Below are 24,734 nucleotides of genomic sequence, written 5' to 3' on the forward strand. Positions count from 1 at the left end.
TGAAAGGATGTACCCCCCGTCGAGGTAATTAACATCCACCACTTCACATATTTATAACGCTGCTTAAATTCAAATTTTAAGGGGCTTCTTTAGAGATTTTTTAAAGATATGATTTCTCTAAATTTTACATGAAATAATAAAGAGTAGGACAGAAATCTGGGGGAAATGGAAAGCATTCCAGGGGAGTGTGCCCTGTCAGGCGCTGACCTATATTGTAAGTCTGGAACAGGTACCAAGTGTGGAGCAGGTGCAGGAGCTGCCAGCTTGGTGGGCAGACCCGCTGGACACAGAGGCTGACCTGGGGTGGAGAGCCAGCGCTCGGTGACGGGGACGCCCCACTCAACCCGCAAGCAAACCGGGAGAACAGCCTGGTATCGGGGGAACCCAGCCCCTCTCCAGCCAACATGAGCTACCAAAACACCTTCCAGCTGGTTTAAGGTCAAGGCACACACACCGTGGAAAACTAGGAAATGCAGACATGAAGGCATCCTGCTCTCAGGATGGGAGGACAGCAGGTAGAGGCAGGGGCAAAGCAGAAAGAGATGTGACTACGGAAAAAGTTCTAGGTGTTAAGAGCCCATAAACAACACTTAAAAGGCCAGTGTCAAACAGGGAAAAATACCTGGAACCAAAGCAACAGTTAATGTGTGTGTATGTGTGTGTGTGTGTGTGTGTGATGTGTGTGTCTGTGGCATGATTTGTGTGGTTTGTGTCTATGGTGTGATGTGTGTGTATGTCTGTGATGTGATGTGTGTGTGTGTGTCTGCGTGCAGGTGCCGGCACTACAAATGGAGAAGTGGTCAATGGAAAGAGGAGAGGGTTTACATGTAAGGAAATTAAATATCCAAGAAAATTGTTTTTTTTTTTTTTTTTTTTTTTGCGGTACGCGGGCCTCTCACTGTTGTGGCCCCTCCCGTTGCGGAGCACAGGCTCCGGACGCGCAGGCTCAGCGGCCATGGCTCACGGGCCCAGCCGCTCCGCGGCATGTGGGATCTTCCCGGACCGGGGCACGAACCCGTGTCCCCTGCATCGGCAGGCGGACTCTCAACCACTGCGCCACCAGGGAACCCCAAGAAAATTGTTTTTTAAAGTACCTCACCAGCTATCCCAGATTCTAGGTTGGACTCCCTATACAATTAAATAAATGAGACTTTTCTGTCTACCTAGCTAATAGCCAAGATGCTGAAAATAAAAATATCCAGTGTTTGCCAAACTGTAGTGATCACCTGCTGGTAACTGTCAGGGCAAACTGAGATTCAACACTTGTTCTGGAAAGCAAGTCGGCACCTTTGTACCAAAAACCTTAATCTTGAAACAAGTGATTTCACTTTCAAAATCTTTGGAAATAATCAGAGGGAGGGACAAATACTTACGTGTAAGGACGCCATTTTAGCATTAATCACAGTGAAACACATGAGGGAAAAGAAAAGCACTTAGTATTCTGTGTTGTTGAAATAAATTAAAGACATACAACAGATCTTTACATATAAAATAAAATTCATTTATGATATTTAATGACATGGAAACATACTATAATATTCAGTTATTTTAAGGGATACAAAATTCTGTGTTCAGAATTATAGCAAAATTATGCAGGCATGCACTTCAGAAAGAATGAAAACGTCCCCAAATGTCATATATTTAGGTCTGAGTGGTGGGATTTAGGAGGATTCTAACTTTTGTGATCATTTTCTGCATGCTGGTGTAGTGTCTTCCATATAGTAGCTAATAAGTATTGGTAAAAAGAAGGAAAGTGTTTCCAATTTCTGACATAAGCATACGCAATTACTCATTTTATATTAGGAAAAGAACAGAAACCTCTTGTAAAACTAAATTAATTAAGAACTGATCAGTGTAAGAGGACCATCCCCCTGGTAGCAGCCGGTGGCAGTGGCCGTCGCCTGGCGCTCCTGAGCGTGGAGGGATGCCCACTCCTCAGGTTTCACGGGAAGGACCCCTACCAGCTCTGTGCTGGGGGCAGCTCCCTAGAGGACTGAGATGCTTTCTACGGGTCACGAATGAAACAAGTCCCTGATCGGCTCTCCAGGTGGCCGGTCCCCTCCTCAAAGGCTCCCGGCTGAGCCCCCGGGCCCCCTGGGCAGGGTTTCGTACCTGGGACGCTGGGTGTGGAGCCGGACCTGCCAGCGCTCCTGTCCCTCCGGCTGCCCAGGTCCCGAGGGGCAGCAGGACCCACACCTGGACCGGTCACTAAGGACACCATGGGTGCCCCCTACACGGAGGATGCGAGACCAGAGCTCCCAGGGCCCCAGGGTCCCTACAGTCTGGGAGAGGAGCCCCTCGGGCTCGGGCACAGAAGCCGTGGGGTGGGGAGACCCCTCCCCCACCAGGGGACAGCGGTGCCGGCGAGCGCCCACGGGTGCCCGGGGCTGTCAGGAACCACTGGGAAGTGGCCCTCCCTCTCTGGCGGGGGCAGCCTCCTGCCTTATCCTCCATCCGTGAAGCTGCGCCAGACGCGGAAAGGCTGTTTCAGAGACAAGGCCAGCCCCGCGAAGCCCAGCCGCGCCACACCAGTTCCGGGCCTTACACGCCCCGGAGAAGCCGCCCTGACCTCTGGTTAGTGCCCTTGAACTGCATGCTCTGTGCGCACGGACGCAGACCTCACCCTGTGATCTGCTGCGGAGGAGAAGGGCGAGGCTTGCAGGGTGCATCTGTCCTTCTTGGGGTCAAGGACAGCACGCCGTGTGCATGTCCACCAGCGGGCTGCTGCTTCTCACCCAGAGGGTGGAGCGACAGACACCTGCCGGGGAGGTGGCCAGGTGTCTCCGTGCACCCCGCCCCGGGAGCATCCAGAGCAATCCCTCTGTTTACAGAGTGATTCTTCACCGTAAAGGTCACAGGGGCTTATTGTATCGACTGTCCTGGGATAAGTTCTTCCTGAGATTCCCACGGTCATTAGAGCTGGAGAGGGAGGGAGTCCAACCTAGAATCGATAAGCTGGGTCGTCAAGTGGTCTGGGATTTTGCCAACTTTGAAATAACGTTATAGATATCTCAAAAAAAACCTTAAAGAGTTCAAAGGCAAAAGATTTTCAGTTCTAATAAACTCTAACCCATTTCTATTCAGTCTGATCAAGGTGCAGTTAGCCAACATCACAGGTAATTATACATCTCTCTATCCCACAGACAGGTAACACATGGACTCCACATGCTTTCCATCCATACGTCCTGATGCACGGACTCACGGCGGCCCACAAGAGTACGTCAGAGGTAAGTGTACATCAATATGACGGTAAAACGGAAACAGGAACCATACAAATAACTGCACGAAAACCCTGTTAATTCAGCAGGCAGCTTGAAAAGCAGGACTTTCTGAAGTAGTAAAATATCTGAGTAATGGCCTTCATAAAAAGAAAGCTTTTATTACTTTAAAATACAATAATCTTATTAAGACAATCAGGAAGAGTTCCGAGGGGGTCCCATTTTTACCAACAGACAAGAATGACTTTAAACTAACAAACCAAGATGTAGCAAATACTTAAAAACCCACAGTTTCTACACTAACGTTGCTCACTTCCCAACAACCAGAGTTATTGCCGCAGCCAAAACTATAAACATAAATCACCAAGCTGCTTGTGCACAGCTTCTGCTTCTACAAGTTGCACGTTGGTAAAAGCTTTACAACTTCTCATACCACGGTGGAGGGAAGATTTTTTAAAATATAAAAGGGTGAAGTTAAACTGTGAAGAATTATAATGGTTTCTGTGAATTTTTTTGTCTTTACATTAAAAAGTCAGAAACGTGACCCCAGATTACATGCCTGATCGGGGTTGGGGAAGCAGGTAAGGGCTCTCCCAAACGTACTGAGAAGGGCTATTTCCAGCACTGGCTTCGGCGTGGAGTCCGGACTTGCCAAATCCAGCAAGAGCGGGTACCTTATTTGCCAAGACAAAAAGCACTTCATAGGAGCAAGAGTGCTCATTTCCTGTTTAGTTTATGTGAGAAGTGGAGCTTTTCAGAGAAAAAAAGGCAATTTCTGTTTTAATTGATGATGCACTGATTTGCCAATGAGTTTGGCGTTACTTTTTGTTTATTCTCTCTACATCTGGAAATATCTCACCACTTAACTGCTTTTGCAGGTTCTTTGTTACTGAACAGCTTATCTGAAGAGAGTTAAGAGCTCAGAACAACACCCACCCCCTAGATGAACCGAAAAACAAAGAACAACAACAACAAAAACCTGATGGGTTGTTGTCTCTTTACCAGTAAGGATCACATGTCTTTTTTTTTTTTTTTTTTGCGGTATGCGGGCCTCTCACTGTTGTGGCCTCTCCCGTTGCGGAGCACAGGCTCCGGACGCGCAGGCTCAGCGGCCATGGCTCACGGGCCCAGCCGCTCCGCGCCATGTGGGATCTTCCCGGACCGGGGCACGAACCCGTGTCCCCTGCATCGGCAGGCGGACTCTCAACCACTGTGCCACCAGGGAAGCCCCACCATGTCTTTTTAAAACAGAAATCCCTCCATGGATTGAGTTGGAAGAATAAAATTTTCAGGCAAAAGGGAACTCGTCAGGACATCCATCATTTCAGATGAAGAAATGATTCTTAAGTCGAGAGTGAAATGACTTGAAGTCACTAACAGCACAAGGCAGGCCTGGAACCCGGGGTCCTGTGACCCCAACACTCACCTAGCGCTCCTTCTATCGGGAAGCACCTGCCGTGGCCCTTCATCCCTGCCCCGAATACGTGGCTGCCACACACACACATGTACAGACATTCTGTAAAATGAGCTTACACTCGGAAATCTTAGGAAATACAAGGCTTCTGAAACAGTGAGTCTGAAAGATACACCTTAGGAGAGCACGAGCCCTGAGCCTGGAGGATGCTGGTGTCGGGGGCTGCCTGGGCCCAGGTCCTGGCACCAGTATCGTGAGCCGTGTGACCCTGGCAAGTACCGTGGCCGTTCTGCACCTTACTCACTTCTCTCTTCTGCAAAGCAGAGACGGGGGCTTCACCAGTGAAGTCTAAGCACGTTACATTATTCAGAGCAAAGCGAGCATGTGAGGAATCTTGGCTCCCACTGTTAACTCACTGCTTGCTTCTCTCCTGGCTTAAACACTCCCTCTTGGCTCAAATGTAGAGGTGAGGGTTTGCAAAACTGGTCCTCCAGGACAGATGGCATCTGAGCCTGTAGGGGTGCTGAAATGCAGGGTGCCGGCCCGCCTGCTGAATGAGACCTCTGGTTCAGCTACGCGAACTTCCACCAGGAGTCTCATGCCGTTTGGCTCAAGTAAAACTCTTTTCTATTCCTTTTATAGATTGTTTATTGATTATTTCCGTGGACAATTCCCACCAAGGGTAGCACAGGTCAAGGTCACACTTGCCGGGGGAACTTCCCACCCGGGGTGAGAGTTCAGCCCAGCCCCCTCCCTCCTGGGGCTGCCTGCCCCTGGGGAAGACCAAAGCCGCTGGGGGAGGACTGGATGTTGGGTCTGATGGAGGGAGAATGAGTGGGGATGTTAAACCTTTATATGGAGAAAGACACAAAACACAGCAATTAAATCATCCCCACTGCATATCCATATTGCCTATAATTCTCTACTTGAAAATTCACTCAAATATCCAGTCCACCTTTGATATCGTCTACTTTTCCCACTACAAACACTTTCCCTGGGACACATGTGCCAGGAACACGGACACAGGAGGCCGAGCGTGCCTAGGTGCCCATCCCGATGGCCCCTGGGCCTCTCTGACCGCCAGGCCTTCTCCACCAGACCCGCCACAGGCCCACCCCCACCTGGGTGCCTGGGTCCACCTTGACCCCCGCCCAACCACAGCGAGGGAGGTGATGTCCCCTCTCGGCAGTTTTTCCTCCCCCGAGAAGGGATTCAGTTATTTCCCACGAGCCCAGGGAGAGGCCCGAGCAGAAGGTCAGGCCATAGATGAGGGGTCAGCTTCTAGCTGGTTGGGTGGCTGGTGTCATTGAGAACCTCTCCTCCACTGTACCCTTCACGTTGAATTACGTGGACGTGGGCCCAGACACATGACTTGAAAAGCCCTTAGAAATCATCACTTGCATCTCACCTTGGCTGAGCAGGTGCAGCCGGGGTAGGGGGCCCAGACAAAGGACCAGGGAGAATGCAGACCAGGGCCCATCTCAACTATGGGTCATCAAGTGTTATTTGGATCTGCTAGGCTGGCTTCTAGGGACATGAACTCTTTGAAATAAAGCCTTTGTATTTAAATAAATAAAACCAAACTCCTAGGGAAAGTGAAAGATGTTTAAATGACCATTACTAACCCATCGCATGGATCATTCCCAGTGGCCTGGCACCAGTGACCTCTTTAACTGGTGTCCATGAACGTGCAGTAACCTTAGAAGCACAAATTATATTTCACTACTCAAATGTGTCACGGAACTGTGAGAGTTCTTTTTTTAATCACAAGTTTTATAGTAGCAATTAATTTTTACCAAATCCACAGCATAACAGAAATGCATACAAAATTTAATAGGCATTTATTTTCTCTATGGAAAAAGTGCCAAAAAATAAACAGACAGTAATAAAATTTCCACTATTAAAAATGCTAGTTGTGATTTCCATCTTAACTGAAAAAGCCAGAATACTCTGAAAGAAACTTTTAGAGTTTTATGTAAGGAACATTATTATGCATCCCATTTACCAAGGGGAAAAAAAAAAAAAACGTTGAACAGTAAAAGCTAAAATATTTTTTGTAATTTGATGTGGACAGTACTTTGAAGGAAAAACACCTCAGTATATTTTTATCCTCCATGCTTTCTCAGAACCTACTTTCAAATACATTCAATTTAATTTTGTTTATTCACGAAAATATCATTTGCAGAAAATAGAATTAAAGCACATATAAATATTGAACTTGGAAAACAAAATAGTTATTCCAGCATCAATTCTAATTAAGATATAGCAATTTTAGGGCTTCCCTGGTGGCGCAGTGGTTGAGAGTCTGCCTGCCGATGCAGGGGACGCGGGTTCGTGCCCCGGTCTGGGAAGATCTCACATGCCGCGGAGCGGCTGGGCCCGCGAGCCATGGCTGCTGAGCCTGCGCGTCCGAAGCCTGTGCTCTGCAACGGGAGAGGCCACAGCAGTGAGAGGCCCGTGTAACGCAAAAAAAAACCCCACAAAAAACAAAGACTGTTAATAAAAAAAAAAAATTAAAAAAAAAAAGATATAGCAATTTTAAAATCCATTTCTCCCACCCCCACCCTCTGCTGCTGGCAACCACCCGTCTGTTCTCTGTGTCTGTGAGCTTGTCTTGCAATCCATGAGCACAGACTATCTTTCCATTTATTTGTGTCTTCAATTCCTTTCACTAATGTCTTACAGTTTCCAGTATATAGGTCTTTCACTTCCGTGGTTAAATTTATTTATGGGTATTTTATTCTTTCTGGTGCCACTGTAAGTGGGATGGTTTTCTTTATTTCTCTTTCAATTGATAAGTTTTACGCTAACTTTGGGTGTTTTTATCAAAGTATCATATTACACATAAATTAGTTCCTGGAAACTACCAAATTACTATTTATGAGCTAAAAGCACTGAATTTGTGCTTGTTTAGAAGGCACATGGCCAATCCAAAAATGGGCAGAAGATCTAAATAGACAAAAAAAATTTCTCAAAAAAAGATATACAGATTGCCAACAAACACATGAAAGGATGCTCAACATCACTAATCATTAGAGAAATGCAAATCAAAACTACAATGAGATAACACCTCACACTGGTCAGAATGGCCATCATCAAAAAAATCTACAAACAATAAATGCTGGAGAGGGTGTGGAGAAAAGGGAACCCTCTTGCACTGTTGGTGGGAATGTAAATTGATACAGCCACTATGGAGAACAGTATGGAGGTTCCTTAAAAAACTAAAAATAGAACTACCATACGACCCAGCAATCCCACTACTGGGCATATACCCTGAAAAAACCGTAATTCAAAAAGACACGTGGACCCCAATGTTCATTGCAGCACTATTTACAATAGCCAGGACATAGAAGCAACCTAAGTGTCCATCAACAGATGAATGGATAAAGAAGATGTGGCACATATATACAATGGAATATTACTCAGCCATCAAAAGAAACAAAATTGAGTTATCTGTAGTGAGGTGGATGGACCTAGAGACTGTCATATAGAGTGAAGTAAGTCAGAAAGAGAAAAGCAAATACCATATGCTAACACATATATATGGAATCTAAAATTAAGAAAAAAAAGTTCTGAAGAACCTAGGGGCAGGACAGGAATAAAGACACAGACCTACTAGAGAATGGACTTGAGGATATGGGGAGGGGGAAGGGTAAGCTGGGACGAAGTGAGAGAGTGGCATGGACATCTATACACTACCAAACGTAAAATAGCTACCTAGTGGGAAGCAGCTGCATAGCACAGGGAGATCAGCTCGGTGCTTTGTGACCACCTAGACGGGTGGGATAGGGAGGGTGGGAGGGAGGGAGATGCAAGAGGGAAGAGATATGGGAACATATGTATATGTATAACTGATTCACTTTGTTATAAAGCAGAAACTAACACACCATTGTAAAGCAATTATACTCCAATAAAGATGTTAAAAAAAAAAAAAAGAAAGAAAGCACATGGCCCTCATCTGTGAGATGTCCAGCGTCAGTGACCAGGGTCTAAATGACCGCGTCCTGGCAGGACCATCACACTGTCCCCTTTGACCTGTGGGAATGACTCCCTTGATTCTGCTCGCCCCACACCTTTGTGACTCTCCACCTCACACCCCTGCGGAAGGTTTGCATCTGACAGTATGACATAGGAAACTTAGGCCAAGCCCGTTAAACTCCTTTTGGATGTTTATTAAAAGCCCAAAGAACTGACAACTATCATCAGATTCCTGGCTCCCCACTCTCAGGGGCCATGGATGTCTCTGTTTAGGTTCATCTCCACCCAAGGAAGCACTGTACAAAATGAAAAATGAATCTGTTCAAAAAGAAATGTGCACGTTCGCTGGTTCTCATATTTTTCTACAGCATTTTATTTCCATAAAGGCACTACAGGGTCTATTTAATGGTGACATAGCTAACAGCGCAACAGTCAATACATCTATTTAGAGCAATTTCATAAGCTCACCCAGTGGTGAGAGAGACACTCCAATTAAGGGCCAATAAAAGTTTACATCTTAAAATCTATTTTATGGGCAGGATATACCATGCAGTTATGCCATGAAATACTGTCAATAAATGAAAAATGCTTAGGCACTCTATGCCTAGCACACAGCCCTACAGCATGCAACATACTGAGTCATATAGCGCACCCATTGGCTCATTTTTATCTGTGATTGTGATCACATCTGTCACTTTTTCAACCTTAGTTTACAGTGGGTCCAACTGAAAGTTTAATGAGACAAAGCAGTTAGGCTGCCATGCCAAGTTTTCAGTCAATAAATTCAGGGAAGAGCTGTGGACACAAAGATCATTCCAAAAGGAATCATCTCCCATTGAGCAGATCTTGAATGATCTATTTGCAATGAGATACTGGTCCAGAAACTCAGGAACATTTGGCAGAACGCAGGGGGTTTACACGAACAACAGCGACTAAAGATTCACCGGGGGATATTTTAACGTCATCGGAGGCGGTGGCACGTCAGAGTGTCTGAGAAACACACGGCAGATTTCTACTATGGCAACTGATGCAGGGACCTGCACCTTCTCAGCGTCTCTGCCCCTCTGGAGGCCGCGTGCGCACAGACAAGTGCCTGCAAGGATGGGGGCTCTGGAAGCCTAGGTTCTCTCCATATTTTCCTTTCCCCCCAGAATGTCCCACAATATACAAGTAGATATGACACTGGCTACGTGTAGATGGTAGTGAGTACAAGGGTTGGGAAATCAAGACACCTCACTGGGGTATCATTTCATTCTCACATGTTCAACTACAGCTTCTGAATTATAAGTGTTTCCCTTTGGGAAGTGAGGAACTGAGGTGTGCTTACATATTTGTATTGATTAGTTAACAGTTCTCCATTATGGCTGGTTGTCGATCTAAGTACAGACCTAATTTTGAAATTTATTTATAACTGTGCGCAATTGCCCAGGATGATTTTATAACATTAAAGGGAAAAACTCAAACATGCTATCAAAAGATTTTTTAATAATGCTTAGGAACTGCTCCATAAAATTACCAAGGTTTATTCTGAAGTAGTGACAGACAGTGTAAATCAGTTACACGTGGAGTCCCATGTCCTGAATACCACCGTCAACTGCAATCCACCTTCTCCCCTCATAGGTGGGCTGCACGATGAGGGCCTCCCAGCCCGAACTACATTTCCCAGCCCTCCTTGCGGCCAGGTGTGGTCACGTGACAAAGCTCTGGCCAATGGAAGGGGAGCAGGGGTGGACCTTTCAGAAGCAGCTGCCTTCTCCTTCAGTCTCCCCCCTCTCCTGGGAATGCAGAGCCTTCCAGGCCCTGGGAGGGGTGGAGCTGTAAGATGAAGGAGCCTGAAGCCCTAACTTGGTGCAGAAGAAAACTGCCCACCGACCAGGAACACTGACATTTGGCTGATACTTGAGCAAGAAACGAATCTTGCTTTTGTTACCTCACTGCAGTATCACACAGGGCACGGCACCAAAACAGCAGCAAAGTCCAGAGCCCCCGCGTGACTCTGCAGCCCGAGAAATGCTGGGTTAGCGGACGTCTTCTAAGCTCACACACTGTGGGTAAGGACGAAGTGACTGGAGAATAAATGAGCACAAGCTGGGAAGCCGCTCACCCAAGCCAGTTCCAGTCACTGTCATTCTAGGCAGGCACCTTACTCTTTATTTCCGTCCGCTTCTCCGCCGAATGGGACGATCCTACCTTGATTGACTGAAGTGAGAAATAAATGAGGTAACACATGCAAAACACTCGTCACAATACCTGGCACATGGTAGGCCCTCAAAATACTACTTGTCATGAGACATTATGATGATGACTCGTGAATATCTGATACGGTGACACAATACCTTCCTTGAAAAAGTTTGTGCTTCTGTAGCAAAAGATCAAGAAAGCAAGCCATCATAAAATAAACATGATATATAAACAAATTTGGAAGCATAAGATGGAAAGCCTGAATCTCTGAAAAAAATACATCTTGAGATGATAAAACCAAAGGTTTGGTCTTGCTGAAATTTTCAGCAGTGTGACTTCCTCCTGGCTCTCACGGTGGTGACAGTGGCACATACGGCACGATTTCGCTAACACTCGTTTCCCTGTAGCGTTGGGAGGGCCTGGCCCCCTGCCCTGCATAGATGTGGGCTCCCCCCAACTGGTGACAGTTCAAGAATTTTAGGACCAGGAACTAAACCTGGACTTCTCCCAAAGAAACAGGAGGTTCCTCCATTTTGCTCCCCAATTTAAAAGCCTAAGTCGAGATCTGAAGTAACCCAGGTGCGCCCAAGGAGAAGGTGGGAACTCAGCCCCCCCCAACCCCGCTCAGCCTCCACCCTCGGCTGCTTTTGGCGTGAGGTTTGAAAAGAGGGTCAGAGACCTCCAAGCAGTCTGCTCCACATTCAGAGGGGATGCGGGCAGCATCATCAAATGCTTTCACGGAAATAGTATGTGTGTGTGTGCATGCACGTGAGTGCATGTGTATGCATGTGTGTGCACCGCTCTTTGGATCAAATGAATCTGAGCTAAATTCCATCACCTCCACCATTTAACAGCCGTGGACCTTTGTTACCCTCCACGAACCGACTTTCTTCCTCATCAGGACGATGTGGAAGATAATATTTACAGTAAGATCGTTCTGAGGATCAGATAAAAAATTGAAAGTTTTAAAGAAATATTCAAAGCACCATTTATAAGGCTTGCCACACGGAAGTTGCTCCAAAAAAATGAGTCACTATTTTCAGGCGGGGAAGGAGTAAGTCTCTGCTGGGTGGGTGAGCAGGGCACTCAGGTGCGCATGGACCCAGGGCACATGGCTGCTGGGACTCCGGGTCTCAGGGGACGCCTCCCCGTTGCTGGCACAGACGCGCCTCACTGCCTTCTCTCCAGGGAGGGCCAAGCCAGCACAGGGCCGGGAAGTTCTGCAGCCTCCACCCCTCACCCAGGCCAGGCTGATGGCACTTAGCCTGAGAGCGGTTTCCAGTGCTGATTTTAGCTCTGCACGAGCGTGGTTCATATTCCTACAGGAAAACCATCAGAGGCAGCGTGGATCCTGACCTCAGTTCCTACAGTTGTCGACTTGGTGGCTCGGGTGACTGAGGAACACTGCAGCCCGGGGTTTCTACTGTGGCCCTGAGGATGGACCCAGGGGTTCCTGGAGGCCCGGGGCCCCGAGAGAACAGGAGAGGTAGCAGCGCCCAGGAAAACGCTGCTGCACATTCAGCCCAGGGCCAGACACACGCCCTTGTTCCGTGTCCACAGGACCAGGAGGCTCCGCACAGAATCCCGGGTGCCACCCCTCCGGCTGTGGAAGGGGTGGGGTCGCTCCCGCAGGGCTTATTTGCGAATGGGCGAGGAGGAGTGAATGGGTCAGGGAATCTAGGAGGTGGCTGGCCAGGGTCGGCCCGCTGCAGAACAGGAGGAAAAAGCTCTCAGCCTTTGATGAATCACGACTGAAATTAGTAACGTGCCTCCCAAGGACATCGGGGTGTCGCCCCTCTTTCAAAAATTAAGTGCTTTATAAAAGAGCTCACACGTTCCGGAAACAGATGGTCAGGTTGAAAACGAAAACACTGGCCATGGGGCCGGTCGCCTCCTACCTCCCGCGGAAGCCGGAAGCCCTCGTGGGCATCTCTGCTCACTTTCACGGGAAGAAAGAAAAGGGACGGGCGGAATTCGTCTGCAGAACTACTGGACTAAGTGGGAGGTTTTGCAAACACATGTTCTGAATTACCACCCTTACAATCCACCCTGGAACTGGAAGGTGAGCCAGCCTGACTCACTGGCCCAACGACCTTGCCCCCGTGATCAGAATCCATTCTCCTCCTGGCAGGAGGGGCTGTGACTTCCAACCGGAAATCAGTAGAAATGAGCCATGATTTGTAGAAAAACTGCACTCACGATGCCATTCTGCCCTTAGGTCTTCTGCTTTATCCTTATTTTATTTTTTTCCTTCCATTCCATTTTATTAATAAGAACTTCTAACCCAGCTCAAAAAGCGGATTAGGAGACCGGGACCTCTGGACTTGCAGCTTCGCTTCAATGCCGATTTCTAGAGGAAATGCAGTGCAGAGTAGGGCTGCGTTTTAGAGACACAGCTTTTCATTAAAACAGGGCGTGCAATGTCAGTCTCATAAAAAGAATCTCATGGACTATTCAGGCCCAACGTGGTAACTGTTAGAAACATTTTCAAAATGTCTAACTCCCTTACTTTGTATACAATACAAAGTGAACTCTGGTAAAATGAACAGAATGGAGAGAAACTTGTAATCTAACTGGAGAGGCAGATCATCTATCCCCAAACACAGGCGTCCAAGGTCATGGACATGCAACGTGAGATGCACGACAGATGACAGCAGGAGAGGTCACAGGAGCGGGGACGGGCTGGTGTGGCTGGGGCCCGCTTCCGGGAGGGACTGAAGATTATGGTGGGGCAGGGCGTTCCAGGAGGGACAAAGCAGCCCAAGTGAAAGACACAGGGGCTGGTGCTGGCGCCATTCGAACAATAGAGACTACGTCTGCCATTGTTTTGTTTTGTTTTTTACTTCTTACATAAAACTTGGAAATAGTCGGAAATAAGATCAGAATAGCAAGTTACTAGTTTCCACATCAACAGGCCAAGAGGAGCAAGGACGCCCCAAGATCTGGGAGGTATGAGAGGCACTAGGGTCTGGCAGATAAAACATCAACTTAAACTTAATTTACAGATTACCGGAGGTGACCTCCGATCTCCCTCAGATTTGGGAGAGAGAAGATCCTATTTCAGGGCACGGAGCACCTGAGACGGACTGCTTTCATTTTTAATAGATGCAGGGGATGGAAACAGAGCCGATCTCAAGGGCTCAGCAAAGATACCGACCGGGCCGTCTTCTTCCAGAAAGTACTGAAAGCGTATCTGAGTGACGTCAAGATACGGGAACAAAGCTAAAAGCTGGGCGATGGAAAACTTCCCTGTGGCATTAGCAGTATGTTTTTAGACGGGCAGTGGTGGGGCTGCTCTGGTCAAAATGGTCACTGGCATGTGTTATGGGTTGAATTATGTCTCCTCCAAAAATATATGTTGAAGTCCTAGCCCCAGTCCCTGAGCATGTGCCCTCATCTGGAAATAGGGTCACTGCAAAGGTACTTAGTTAAGACGAGGTCAGGCTGTAGTAGGGTGGCCTAATGTAGTCTGTCCTTGTAAGAAGGCCGCGTGAAGACAGACACACGGAGGAGAGCCAGGTGACGGCAGAGGTTAGAGTGACACATCTCCAAGCCAAGGAGCACCTGGAGCCACCAGAAGCTGGAGAAGGCAGGCAGGACCCCACCACCACCACCACCACCACCCCGAGGGGCTTGAAGAGAGCACAGCCACAGCCCTACTCACACTTTGACTTCAGACTTTTGGGCTCCAGAGCTGTGAGAACATGGATTTCTGTTGATGCGCCCACCAGTTTGTGGTAGTCTGTTCTGACAACCACAGGAAATGAACCCAGCATGTAGCCAGCACCGCGACTTTTCCTAAACCATCACCAGGACACCAATGGCCCGCGGTGACCCACCATGACCCCTTCCGAGTTTGCCTACACTGTGCAAAATCAGTATCACAAATTTTATAATAACAGCGACCAAACCTGAACCAACCCCGACCCAAAGGACTGATGAATCTTTTGTACCTTCAAGGAACAGAGAACATCTGTGACAGAGAACTTGATCAGAGCTTGGAAAATGAGAAAATGATGGAAGATTTACTTAATAATAAAAAAAAAAAATCACCCTACAACCTTGCTGGACAACCTGTCAGGATGCAGCAATGGCTGGGAAAGTTTGCAGAAAGCCTGAAAGGTGGGAAAGAGGAAACTGATGTTACAAACCAGCAGAAAGGGTACTATTTCTCAAGGGAACTGCAGGGTCAAAAACTATAAACAGTAGGTGGGAGTCAGGAGGAAATCAATAGGGTAACTGACGAGCCACTGAACCGGGAAGAGCCGGCCTCCAGCGCATCAGCTGGGTGTTGTCTCCAGCTGAAACCAGAGGACAGCTCTCCAGGGAAAGAAGGGGCCTGGCGTGGGCACTGCGCACACTGACAGTGACCGCTGACCCTTAGTGGCTACCACGTGCCAGGCCCTGTCCTCAGAGCACCATGTGCGCTAACGGATTAACACGAGCTTTGAGTTAGGCCCTGCTTGTTAACCTCGCTTTACACAAGGGAGACAAAGTAACTGACGAGCTCCTCCCCTGACTAGCAAGTGGAGTCTGAGGCCAGGACCCAGAGGCAAGGTTTCCGACCACTCTACCTACTACAGCGCAAGATACATGCAAAGAAGCCAGTCAGAACTTGAGTTAATTAATGCCTGTCCCAATCAGACCCCGGGGGATAAAAGAGAGAGGCACGGAGGGGCGGGGGGAGGAGAGGGGAGAGCAGGCAGGCCGCCCTGCAGGCGAGGGCTGCCTGGAGCACTTCTTCCAGTGAAGCATCCTTACCTGGCAACCTGCGGGGTCCCAGCCCACCTGCTGCCTAACAGGAACACCACCCTCGGACTTGTCCTCTCTTATTTACAGAAGAGGCTTGTGGAGAGACCATACCAGCAACCTCTCCTAATTACATTCACTTATTCATGAGTATGAATCAATAAAAAGGGATCCTTAGACATCTGAGAACAAAAACATCAGCATGAAATCTGGAGGGGAAGGATCTTGAACCTCTAAGTCAACATCTATCCCAGTATTAATCACACAAGAGGGCCAAACAAAGGTATTGTAGTTAGTCAAGGTCTTGGAGCTGATCACTCCGCAGCCTCTGTGACAGAAGTGCTTGCTTGCAGGAAAGCAATTGGAGAGCTCCAATTATGTGTATCTGGGGACCCTGAAATCTCAATGTGGATTTTTGGCTCCTGAAAAAAGAATTCTAAGTGTTTGGAAGAAAAATACTGTAAAGGTTACACCATCGTGTAATTCCTAATGCAACTTTGTCCTCTGAAAGTCTGTGATGCTGTGTCACAATTCCAAAGCCTGGGGCTCAACAATAGGAAGTCTCAGGGAGGTGGGCTGGGCCCCAGGTCCCGCCAGACGAGGCCCATCCACTGGGACTTCACTCCTCGGATAACTTTTTAATCGTAAGCCCCTCTTCCACTCTGAAAAATAGAAAAGTGGGACAGTCACAGCTGGTTCTATTTTGCCAGTGAGCACATATTTTTACACATTAGTAACCTCTAGAAATCGTAATAACTTTACAAAAACCCTATGTAACTACACTGAGACCCATACTGCTAAGAAGCTGTCTTGTTAGGAAACCCAGTCCACACATTTTAGAGACTCATCTAATGTGCGTTGACCTTCAGAGACATTCTGTGCCGACCTGATCTACGCTGACAAAGATGGGTAAAGGATAGAAAAGAAAGACAGAAGAGCTTTTAACGAATTCAACTGATTATTACCGAATCAACGAACGGGATCCCTTACTGGCCGGCCTGATGACCAATCCAAGCCAATCACAGATCAAGACCTCTAGACGTGGAATGCCTCTTAGAATTTATGGGAATGGTATTCAGACAGTTTTAACAAGCTTAAAATAAGACAGCGTGGAAGTCTAGAGCCGGGTCTGGATATAGACATCTCTGAACACTCACTGGTATCTGACCTTGCAGGAAGGGAAAGCGTTTCGATGGGTTTAAAATCTGTGAACTGCACTCAGATGCCAGGGACGCTGCTCTGCAGGTGACATGCAGTAGAGTCTGGAAGGCGTGGTCACCAGCCACTGAGGGGAGGGAACAGGGTAAGGACCAGAGTGAAGGAAGGAAAAGGTGACCTGGACGTGGGAGATGAGAGGCTGGAGGGTTTCCACCATTGAGATTTTCACTGTGACTAGGAGAGGTTACAAAACCAACACACAGAGATACGGAGAAGGGAGATCGGAGGGGCACGTGGTGTATCTCCGCAGCTGTGCAGCTAGAGACGGGGGACCGGGTGGGGGGTGTGCAGCTGGGGCAGGGAGAGGGCTGAGACCCGGACCCTAAGCACCTAACTGTGGAGCCTGCCGCGTTTGCTGGGGAAAGGAGGAATCAGCGAACACCTCGCAGAGTGGGATCTCAGAGAGAAAGGAGGAGAAACAAGACAGGCTGCCACGTGGCGGGCAGGAGGGAGGGAGGGAGGGGAGGTGGCACCAGATAAGGGCTGTGCAACCGTGGAGAAAAGCGGGGTCTTCAGAGGGGCTGGCTGGCACGAAGCTCTAGAAAGCGCAGCTCCAGGGCTGAAGCTGGAACAGAAGAGACGCGCTGGCAGCCGGTACGACCCAGGGACCTGCGCATCCTCCCAGCGCAGGAGCAGCTGTCGATGTAGGAGGGGAAGCGTTTCCAGGGAGGGAGGCCTACAGCCAGAGGAGACAAGGGGTCAGGAAGCTAAGGGAGAATTTGTCAGTAAAGAAGGAAGAATTTCTCTTCTTCTGGAACAAAAAGAGGGGGAGAGGTTGGTGTGCAGATAAAGATATTCAGTAGATAAGGGAAAAAGTTCAATGAAAATATCAGGGATGTTAGAAAGGAAATGCAATGATTTTGATGATATACAAAACTGTTGATCTGATCGATAACACAGGCAAAAGCAAAACGTTCATGATTTTTTCTTTGGATTTAACAGTAACATACACATGGACCTTTCAAATAACTAAACATAAAGAGACAAGCAGTCCCCAAGGGGCAAGACGCCATGGAGGGCAGAGGAGAGGAGAAACAGGTCCAGAGCCTGAGGATGGTGAAAGTGGTCCAGCTGCCTGGCTCTGCCCTCCGCTGTGCCGGCTGCTGCACCCGGCCTGGGCTGGGCTTTCTCCACCAGCAGCTCCGGCTGTATTGGGAGCTCCTGTCCGCCTCCTAGAAGCACCGCAGTCATGCAGCAGAGCTTTTGTGCAAATGGCATTCTCCTTCCTCTGTTAAAACGTGCCACTCTGGTCCCATCCAAATGGCTCAGGAGACACCTCCAGTCCCACTGGGACACGGTTTGCTCTTCCAGGGGCTCCGAACAACCATAGTGTTGCTGTTATTTCCCCTTACTGCTCACCTCTCAGGCAGAAAGCACATAAAACGCTTCTCAGGAGGGAGGGGAGAGAAGGCGTGTGGGGGGCGGTGGGAGCACAGGAGCTGCCCCCGCTGAAGGCTTCGGCCTCCTGGGGCCCCGCCCCTCTGCCCTCCTCCACAGCCTGGATGGTGGGCGGGGGTCCCTGCCAGAGGCAGTGAGGCAGACATAGCTCGTTTTATTTTCTCATAGGCATGTATGCTCTTACAGGAACGAGTTAAAGAGGCCTATGGATGGATGAAATGGTTTGCAGAATTAAGACTGGACTCCACAGTGGAGACAGGCAGGGCCAACGAAGCGACTGAGAAGCCACCCACATTCAGGGCTGATGCAACTTCAGAGCCAGCCCTGGAGAGAGAAGCTGGAAAAAGATGACCCTTTGGACGTCAAGACTTTTGGTTACACAACCTGGAATCCGCTCATCGTGAACTAAATCCTGTGTGGTTCGTGTGGGTAAAAGCTCTAAACATTTTGGTTCTAAGTGCCTCTGTTTATACAACATTCTTTCCTCTTGTGTCAGGAAAAGGAAGCCTGTTTTCTTTGGGAGAATGGAGGCGGGGAAGAGAAATCGTGTCCCGATCCTCCTAGAATCTGTCACGATCCAGGAAACGAAAAGGGTTTTCTTTGTCTAAGCGCCCAGCATCTCTCTTTTCTGCCTCTCTTCTTTCTTCCCTCCATCCCTGTCCCCTTCCCAGTGGATCAGGACTCAGCCCCATCAGACCCCTGGGCCACTCTCAGAGGATGGGATGGATTGCCGGCCCCTCACGACCCAGGAGGGTAGGGATGGCTGGGAAGCAGGTGTACAGGCACTGCCCAGGTCACCTGTACATCTAACATGCTGTAACTGCTCACCTGGGTTCATACCTGTGTCACAGCTCAGCGACTGCGACTTGAAGACCTACTCTTGGCGATGTCTGAAGAGTCTGAACTGACAGGAAGAACTGAAACCACGCAAAGGCTTTTAGAAAAGGTGCGTTCTGTGAAGTACAGGCCGGGAGGCTTGAGGGCAGTGGAGAACGTGTGAGACAGAAAGCTGGGATCAACAGTAATCAGAGAGTTACACGAAAGGTAGGCGGGCCTCCTTTTCTACGTCGTTGAGGTTACCTGATAGATAGGTAAGGGAGATGGTAAACATGGGAAGACGTTCTATGAGGTTTCTCTCATTGGTACACTGGATAAAACGAAGAACTAATGACGGATGGATTAATAGCTGCCTTAACCAGAGGAGAGTAATTAAGCAACCCACGTCAACCAGGAAAGTTTCTGACGGGCCAGCCTTGCCTTCTTCTATGCAGCGTTTGTCCAGGTGCCTGTGTGAAGCAGGATGCTTCCTGTCCTTTGCAAGAAGACAGAATACATGTTACCAAAAGTACCAATAAATTGCGAGGCTGAACTTACCAACAAGTTAAAGTCACAAAAATAAACGTAAGGTCTTACTCTTGTCAAACAAAAAACGAATAAGCCACAGACTAGAGGAGTCACACTAGCAACAGGTTTTAGCCCAACGTGCGTTCACCACGTGATGGTGACAAGGATGGGATGAGCTCTACACGCAACAGGGAGATGACAACGTAAGTCTCCTCTGGGCGGGTCAGGTCACGTCCAGTGGGGCCCTGCCACACTGGCTCCCAGACACACCCTTGGGCTTTGGCCTGTGCTGGTCTCTCTGTTCTCCCTTCCCAGACTACACCCTTCAGTTACATGCACCACGGCACTCTCTACGACTCCACTCAGGACGCTAAAACTGCTGCTCCAACGTCTGTCTTCCCAAGCAGACCACGGGCTCCGAGCGCAGAGACGGTCTCTGTCTCATTCTTGGAGGTTTTCCCAAGGCGGCGCCTGGCATGCTGTCGAAATTCCATACGGACATGTTCACAAAGACGTGAACGAGTCATTCCGTCAGATGTGGCTTTCCTATCCGAATTCCTCTAACTTGTCCTCTTTGGCATACTCCTTGGGAACTCAGGGACACCTCTTACTCTTGATGGATTTAAGATCCTCTAGTGCAGGGAGTGTGCCTAATTCATCTTTGAACAAGCACCGGTTAGAGTATCAGGCCCAAAGCCTGGTTGAATAAATGACGGGAGAACAAACGATAATTCTTTTAACATAAAAGTTGCTGACTAAATAATAAAGTTGCATGTAGAATTTTTTAAAGTGAAATGAAATTCCGAATGTATAGAAATCAGTGAAAAAAGCTCTTTAGTTCACAAAGTGAATACAATGGCAAATGGTCTTATCAAAATCAGTAGGAAATTAAATTTTAAACTTGAAGCCATTTTTATTATAATATTCCTATTAAATTTGTTTTGCTTTTGCCTAGTAGACAAAGGGAGCAATTCATTAAAATACCTTGTGTATCTAGTACTTCTTAAAAGAAAAAAAAAAAACCTCCTGCCCTCACCTCAAAAAGATGTGAATAAAGGAAGGAAGAGTCAGAAATATTAAAAAAAAAAAAAACAAACCCCAACCAACCAAAGAGCTAACTCATCGACCTTGAGCCTGACTGACTGATGATTCCATTCAGACAATACTTACTGAGCACCTAGAGGCTACATGACATTATAAAGAGAAAACAATGAAAATCAGGCCATATTTCTTGTAAGCAAGTTACATACTAGCTGATCCATGGAATACATAAAATTTTCTTAAATCCATAGAAATCACAACACTTTCATGATGTAAATACCCACAACTTAAATCTGTGTAGCTCCCCACTGCTTATAAAACACTTCCACAGAAAACATCTTAGCTGACTTGAAAATAAGTTAATCCAGGTAGGTTCAAGATTTGTGTCAATGATAAACTGCCATCAAAGCTAAGATAATACTGAAGAAAAACAATGTGGAGGTAGGAAAGACTTGCTGAATTTGATACCAAGACTTATTTTAAATCAATAGGAAGTGACGGTGGTTTCAGCACAGGTTAGATAAATGGGACAGAAATGGACCCAGTCCTTCTGGGAATCCCGCGATGTGGCAGAGAGGCCGTGCGGTGGAGAAAAGATGGACAATTCAACAAATGGGGCTGAGAAAACGGTTACATTATTTAAAAAGACAGGAAACAAAATTAGTTCCATATACAAAGGCTTTAAAAGAATTCATGTCCAGTAGTTAAAGGCCAAAATAAACTTTATAACTTTTAGATGAAAACAGACTGTCCTTATGATTTCAGAGTAAGAACAGATTAAATGCAGAAAGCACAAACCATAAAGAAAAAGACTGACAGATTCAGCTACGTAAAAACTAAAGACTTCTGCATAAAAAGGTTAAACGATGGGTCACGCACTAGAAGCTGTCTACCTTACATCTAGCGGATGAAGAATTCTTATTCAGAATACATAAACAACTCCCAGAAAACAAGTAAAGAGCCAGAGAAAAGGAGAATTGAAAACAATTACACAAAGGGGCAGTGCAACTGGAAATGCAAATGACCAATGACACGTGAAAGAGGGCCAACCACACCCGTCGTGGGCCGAGTGAGTTCGAACCACGAGACATCACCCCACAGGCATCACAGGGCAGACGCCTAACTTGCGACGCCCGCTGACAGTGCGAATGCGGAGACCTGGACCGCGTCTATTGCTCCTGGGGCTACAGGTTATACGACCCTCTCGGAGGGAAATTTGGCAACATTTCGTAAAGTTGAAGAACTTGTGCTCCACAGCCCAGCAACCTCACTCCCAGGAATATGTCCTAGAAAATACCCTCCCCCATGTGTACAAGCAGCACTGTTCACAGTAAAGACAGAAGGAGCCTGCAGGCGTCCACCCACAGGAGGACTGATCATGAATATTCATAGAGTAGACAGCAAACACCACACAGATGCAAACATAAGGAACCAAGCTATTGGATCAACATGAATGTATCCCAACAATATCACAGTGCATTAAAATATATGCAATGTGATTCCATTTATAAAGCATGTACATCATGAAAAACTATGATAGTGTCTAGGATATATACATAGGAAAAATCAGAAGAAATTAAGAGGGATGACGACATAGAATCCGGGAACGGTAACTTCTGGATGCGAAGGACAGGAAGGAGGTCGGGGAGCTGTATTGATCATGTTTATTTCCTAAGCTGAATTATGGGTATGCAGGTGTCTGTTAGAGTATTTTTTATTTGCATTTATGTCTGAAATATCTCATAATAATAATGAGAAAGGAGTTAAGTCAATATTTGTTTACTGAATCGAGGCCCTTTTCTGCAGAGCAACAGGCTACGTATGTAGTCGCGAAATGTGGAGAGAGAGACGTGGCTTTCACCCTCTGAATGAGTTTGTTCGAAGACTAAAAGCTCAGTGATTGTCAGTGTGAACATTCACCTAAATCTACATAGGCTGTTGACGTTATGTTCTTCTGAAATGACGATATAAGCCCTCAGCATAAAAGGGTACTGGGGGGTCAAGAACTGAATATTCTAGATCCAGAAAGACCTTTCCTTCTGCTAACTCCTCCCCCTCTGAGAGCCACGTGACCCACGCCGCGGCTGCGGAGGGAGGCAAGCTACGCTGGAATCCGCCATGTGCATTCTTGCCTTGATGGGCGTGGCACTTCCAAAAAGCACTGTGCTCCTTAGTTCACGTAGTCACTCGGGAACTGGATGTAGTCTTGGAGCACGGGGTGGGGTGGGGTGGCGGCACAGCTATGGGAGTGGGGTGACGCCCTCCTTCCAATCCATCATCCGACAGGAACACAGGGCTGGGGTCAGACGCGGGCTCTTTAGCGCTTCATCTGGCTCGACATGGGATCGGCGTTGGGGCGTCCGAGTTCCCTTTGGGAGTCGAGGACGCCCGGGTAGAGAGCTCTCCTGTGAGACAGTGAGGCTCCCGAGAGGTTGTGGGGAGGATTTTAACGGTGGTTTTCCCCACTTTCCCTGGCAGAGTGCCAGGAAAGACGGCAAGTTCAAGCTGACCCAGGTACCAGGTGAGCAAAGTCACAGGCATCACAAAGGACCCTCAACAGCGCAGAGCCTTGGAGGGGGCGGGCCCAGGTGCACCAAATGAGCCCCCTCATCCTGAGCAGCAGGACGGAATGTCAGGGATGGTGGGGGATCCAAAGACCCCTCCCCCAACACCCGCCAAACTGGCAGCCAATGCTGCTGCAGGCAGAGACTGGACAAGTGCCACGTGTCCACGTGGGAGGGGGTGAGGCTGTCGCTGAGAACTTCTCCAACCGGGCCCACGCCTGCCCCTCCTAAAGGTCACGAAGGAAAAAGGCGAAGGCCTGCAGAGTAAGAGGAACGAGACGCCAAAAGATTTAAAAACAAGTGACAATGAAAACATTTCTAAAAGCTCTGTTCTTACTAACCCTCCATGGAAACATTCCCAAGCAGGAGACTGTTCCAATTTAAAGTTTTTACTGTGAGCAACACTGTTTCAGAAGACATGTGTACTAATACTTTCCCCTTACAGACACTCTGGCATCGAGACGTGATTTGGACAAATGGTCTAGGAAATAACTCCTTTAAAATCAGTGTTTGGAAGTTTCAGAGTTTACTTAAATGGGAACATCACAGTGCACTAGTAAAAAGTAGAAAAATGTCTTACTTTCTTCTTAAAACTTTCCCCAACAGAGGTTTGCTTATGTGACCTATCTGGGGGTTTTGGAATGAGCTTGTGGAAAACTCAAAAAACAAAAAAGGAAAAAGGAAAAAGCCAGAAGCAAATAAAGGGATGACCTCCACATTTAATACTGTCCACAAGGGCCCATGGCTCCCTGCGAGAGGGACTGAAATCGTCTTGAGCTAATTCAACTAGCGTGCAAACAGCAGACTTCTGTCAGACAGGATGGAAAGGCCTTCTGGGCTGGGGCCAGCTGAGCTGGACGTGAGGCTGGGATGCACACGTGGTCCTGCGGACCTTCAGCCAGTCATGGAATCATTTGGTACCTTCACGGCCTCACCTGCAGGGCAAGTGAATAAAAGCACTTACATCGTGGGGCTGTCGTGAGGATCAAACATAAATATGGAGCCTGCTTAGAGCACAGTGCATCTGGGACCTGAGGAAGCAAACCACTAAGAAACGCAGAGATTTCTCCAGCAAAGCAATGGTTCACGTCACTCCAGACCACCAACAGGCCTGCGCAAGCCTGCCCCACCTAATGGGCGCCGGCTGGGGCTGTGCACATAGGCTCCCTGCAGCTGCTCCCCTACCACCTCCACCAGGGGCTTCACCGGCGTGGTGTCCTCACTCGGAGCACCCGTCCACTCTCACATTCGCCATCCTACCCCCTCTGTGCCTCTCCTAAAACCTCCCCCAATCAGACTTTCTCTAGAGATTCCGGCTGGGTGGAAGCTGCAACCTGCAACAAGTCATCTGCATTCGGGTCCTGGTTCCCAGGGTCAAGGGACATGAGTTCATTCCATCACTGAAGAGCTCCGCCCTCAGAGACTTCTCTTTCTTCGCAGACCCTATGGTCTTACGGTTGATTTACAATAGATTTAGGATAGGTAATTTATGCCATGCATGTGACAAAATCTTACAGCATTCATAATTACTGCAAGAATATTACTCTTGTCTCCTTAATTCGATTATATGCCCCTTAAAAGGCAACCCTTGGGTCACCACTTAGCCTTGAAAACAAGATGAAATACGGG

The 24,734-nt window shown here is 47.8% G+C and overlaps 1 protein-coding gene across 1 annotated transcript in view; it reads right to left on the reverse strand.

Annotated features, from left to right (window-relative positions):
- The window catches only part of RPS6KA2 (ribosomal protein S6 kinase A2), a 161,533-nt gene that overhangs the window by 114,602 nt on the left and 22,197 nt on the right, over nt 1-24,734 (reverse strand). The window lies entirely within an intron of this gene.

Source organism: Mesoplodon bidens, assembly GCF_964165515.1.
Source record: "Mesoplodon bidens genome assembly, chromosome: 12".
In the NCBI taxonomy this organism is placed as follows: domain Eukaryota; kingdom Metazoa; phylum Chordata; class Mammalia; order Artiodactyla; family Ziphiidae; genus Mesoplodon; species Mesoplodon bidens.